Source organism: Ornithodoros turicata, unplaced genomic scaffold (genome assembly GCF_037126465.1).
Source record: "Ornithodoros turicata isolate Travis unplaced genomic scaffold, ASM3712646v1 Chromosome21, whole genome shotgun sequence".
NCBI lineage: Eukaryota > Metazoa > Arthropoda > Arachnida > Ixodida > Argasidae > Ornithodoros > Ornithodoros turicata.
Genome location: NW_026999337.1, coordinates 2,552,812 through 2,557,275, shown reverse-complemented (window position 1 = coordinate 2,557,275; position 4,464 = coordinate 2,552,812). Strand labels below are relative to the sequence as shown.

At 45.0% G+C, this 4,464-nt stretch overlaps 1 long non-coding RNA gene and 1 pseudogene across 1 annotated transcript; both read right to left on the bottom strand.

Annotated features, from left to right (window-relative positions):
* Window positions 1-596: 596 nt before the first annotated feature.
* LOC135373152 (uncharacterized) lies at window positions 597-3,030 on the bottom strand (annotated as a pseudogene).
* A 301-nt stretch (window positions 3,031-3,331) lies between these two features.
* Window positions 3,332-3,805, bottom strand: LOC135373107 (uncharacterized). Its single transcript, XR_010416283.1, has 3 exons — window positions 3,762-3,805; window positions 3,614-3,652; window positions 3,332-3,348 (listed from the first exon to the last, which is right to left on the bottom strand). It is a non-coding gene; the product is annotated as an uncharacterized LOC135373107 (long non-coding RNA).
* Between the last annotated feature and the right edge of the window lie 659 nt (window positions 3,806-4,464).

Here is a 4,464-nt window from a genome sequence, read left to right as displayed (position 1 = left end):
CAAACCACTCTACCAGCTACAGGGATTCTAAGCGTCCCCAGGCAAGGGAGTTGCCGTTATTCCTCTGTCCGTAGACTTTAGGGTACGCTGTAGACGAGATAGTTGTTTATCCTCCTGGTCCAGGCAACCTCAGGGGTTTAGTTGCGTCTCTATGGTAGCTGAGGCACTGCACTGTGACTGACTAAGCATGTATTTGGGACTGATGTGCCGTATATGGTATTAACAATTTCTGAGCCTTCCTGGCTGCAGCACTTCGCTTGCTAGTGGCTGTCTTCGAAAGCGTCGGGTTTCGAAGCTACAGGTGCCATAGCAGCCTCAGATGGCAGGACATTGACACAAACCGATCCCTACATTGCGGGCTGCAAAATGCAGTGCTAAAGGTGTTGTCACTTAAGTGTTCAGTCAGCAATTTCAATACAGTGAGCCCTCGTTAATATGACCCCCGATAATCTGACATACGCGCTTTACGACCCTACTCCTGGGGAACAATGCAGTGAAACCTCTGCAAAACTCCCCCTTTAATATGACAATTCCGCATTATGACCAAAATTTTCGGGAACGACCATGGTCATAATAACGAGGGTTCACTGTACACCTTTGAGGTGTAGAACCTTGGTGACACACTTCAAAAAGGGTTCCTCCAGTCCTACAACAAACTCAAGACAGTTTCCAGAGGGCAACGTGACCCCTCCAAAAAGTTCCCCAGAAATATCTTCACCCACTAAAAAGAGCAAGGAACTGGTTGTGAGACTGGAGGCTTTGGTCTTCCGAAATCAAGATATGGGAGCAAGTGGGACATGACGATCTCGTTAGGAAAACGTGAGCAAGACGTCCAGCTATGTAGTAGCGAACGTTGTCTTGTACTATCTCTGATCGTCACTGAGCTGCTCCACAGTCCCAAAGTCTACATAACTCAGCCACTCTGTATCCTGCACTTCACGCTCAGTGTCCTCAGCAGATGAGACCGGCACGCGCCTCAGCTCAGCCAGAAGAGCAGATCTATCAGCCTCACAATTAGACTGCCCAGAGTGCTTGAAAAGCTGACCAGTTAGGATGTGTTTGAGGCCACTCACAAATTGAAATACATTTACTAGGCAGCCACGCAGTTTACGTTTTAAACCTTTCAGCGCGAAAAGTGATTGTTTTAAATTTTCTTTCTTCCCGCGGACTGTCCTGGAATGGAATGAGCTACCACAGGCGATAATGAATAGTCCTACGGTTGAAAATTTTTGTAAACTGATAGCGACAGTTCTGAATTAATGTCTTCTGTTATCACTTTTTGTTGACCTTGTGTGTTTACCTTAAGTGTTATGTATCCCACCCTACTTAGGCTTACTTGTAAGCCAGTAGTATGAATAAAATATAATATATTTGGAGTTTCGTTGCAACCATGCTGCTGCCTGCACATGCCAAAAAGGTTTTCCAGTGCATCCTGATTGAGTCTACGTGTTAGAAGCTACTCAAACCCAAACCTGTGGCGCAGTTCTTCCCAAAGCGAAAGAACGGCCGATATTGTAACCTGCCAGCCTCTTATCGTGTGAGGCTGACGGGTATAGATTCGAATTTCCACTGACGTATGGAAGCAAGCTGCGATTTCAAAAACTCCAGTTGCTTCCTCAGTTTGTCTTCTTTTTCTGGGCTTGGGTGAGCAGACAGCGGAAACCTGAATTTAGTGCATTCTGCCTGTGGCAGGGAAATGGCTGAGCTGTTGAGTATATCAAACAGCCGATCCATGGCCTCACAAAAAATTGCTGTGAAAGTGGCCTCACCTGGCAAGCAGCCGATGGACACAAAAGCAAGAATGGCAACAGATACAGAGCTGCTGAGCACCTGTGTGGCATACTTTACTTTCATGTTTCCGAAGGGTGTTGTGTAGATGTGGCAGTCAGTTAGCTTCGGCACTAGCCTCTGCTTCAGAAAGTGTGACAGCTCATAGAGCTGCTGAATGTGCTGCCATTTGATGGTGTCATCTGTGATTTTTAGGGCACCGTGCCTTAAGTTGTTTCTCGTACACTTCATTAGGTGGGGGACGTCAAACAAGAAATAGATCTTTTCATCTCCAACAGTGAAAAATTGATGGTCGGGCGTCACCCCAAGCTGCCTTGAGATAGTGACGTTGCTGCCACCCTGATCGCACACTACACCTTTCACTATGACTCCAATTGATCTTAATTGCTCAATCAGCTGCAGAATGAGCTGCTGTAAGCGGTCTGCATCCACCTTAGTTTTGGCAATGAAGAATGCGACAGGCTGAATCCACAACCGTGAAAGGCTTGAGAGAACGACAACAAGTGCAGTGCTTGCAACGTCGGGTGACCTGCCATTTCCGCAGTCAGAAAACCCATGGACAATGCCGTTCTTTGAATCATAATATAGATTTTCTTCAATAAAACTTCATCAAAGAGCAAAATGTACGTACGATCTTTCTTGGACCATCCTTCTGCTTTCTTCCCTAACGTCTGTAAAACCTGTGCCATAATTCCCGGCTGCTTTATGCCAATGTACCTTAGTCAGCTACGCAGTGACGTGACAGATGGAAACGCTATCTGCTTTGCTAGGTAAGTGTACGCTTTGGGACTGTGGAAGTACATGTTCAAAGCAAACCGCTTAAAGCTCTCCGGCCACCTCCCCCCATACTTACTGAGCGGTTGCAAAAAAAATCTGCACACGGAAAAGCTCCAGGGCATGCTTGGAGAGGAAGTGGGAAGCTCGAGCTACAAGTTGCGCCCTTGAGATCTCACTAGCACGGTTGTACTGCTGCCAAGCCCTGAACAGAGATGACCTCAGGCGAGAGTTCGATGTGCGTAGCATCTTTAGGACACGAGACGTTCTGGGCGTTTAATCTCGACGCACCTTGCTTCTGGACTTGTGTGGGGTTTGTCCTGCTGCTGCACAAAAAATACAGGAAAAGTTAATTTTAACTTATGTAGTACTATCAGATATAGCTTATAATGTCAGTTTTCCTGCTTACATATTAGCTGTGCTAAAGGCTACTGAGCAACTTAATGCAAAAATACTTACCATGAGCATGCGGTGTTTCTTGAAATGTTTCCGAGTGAGGTGCCACAGAGGAAGATCGTGGTGGTATCAAAGGCGCCTCAGCATCTACAGAACACAGCATATCATTGTTTTAGCCATGATAGTATACAGTGCTGGCTCACAAAGAAGCTTGTAGCCCTTTTTTGTTTAACTCTGCATGGATATTCTTAATGCTGTAAATCAGTAATATCACAGAAGCACAGAATGCATTGCAGATAGTGCGCACAGATGGAAATATGTCAGTACCTGATGTAGGAATGTTGTTGTCATGACTTTGCAGCTGTTGGGATGCTGAACACAGTGCTTTTCCTATAATGAGAAATATTGTGTGTGATGTACACAGCACAGTCCACATACTGTTTATGAACACCTAAGAAATGGGGGTTGCAATGATTTGTACTTCTACAATATTGGCTTCATAAGTAAACCGGGTCATCGCATCAGGGACAGCTCTTGTGATAAAAAATCAATACATGCATATTGTCACTATTAGTAATCCTGCAATTTTACCTGCCACAAGTCATGTGAACAGAACACTGCAATGAACATATGGAGTTCAGAATTAAGAACAAACCTTGGTCGGGAGGAGGAGCTGGCAGATTCGGTGGATGTTCTGAAATAGTTGTTGATGAATGTTCAACTATTGAGCATGACATGTCTAAGGAAAGGTCAAAATGAAGAGTCATGGCAGCCGTTGTGAAAATTAGTGTAGAACACATTACCTGCACATACATAATCGCTGGTGAGTGCTGAGGTCGATGGAAATTATAGCAGCTGCGACTCAACATGTTGCGCGCCTATGACACAAAGGTATTTCCGATCTTGTGCATTCCTGTACGTCTGCCCTTTTCCAATTCACACTACCGAAATAAGGAACAATCTTGAGGCTCACCAATTTTCGACCCATGAGTAGGTGGGCTCTCATCCACGTGGTGCGATGTGTCTTTAAAGACGTGTGAAAATTGGTAGTAGAAGAACATGCGAAAATGAATTTAGGAAATCTTACCTGGGTGTAGGACCTGAGTGGCGACCACTGAAGGAGTTGGCAGCGAATCCTCACATTGTGTTCCTTTATATGAAACACATCATCAATATTCCATGCTTAAAATCGCTCATATTTTCCAGCATTGATGATGAGGTACATGAAGATAAGGTACATGCCACTCGACTGCCCACGTAAAAAATGACGCAACATTTGCTTTGAGTTCAGTGCTTCGAAACACGCCCCTATCCCGTGTACACAGAACAAAACAGAACAGAATAACAAGGGTGTTTTCAAAGTGTGATAACGCGGAGAGGACACTAATACGTACGGTTACTCAAAACTGCACACCCAATTAAACATGGCTTACCGTGACCGAGCTCCTCTGATGATGACTCAAAGAACTCTGCCGAAAGCAATGCATATATGTTTCAATGGGTGAA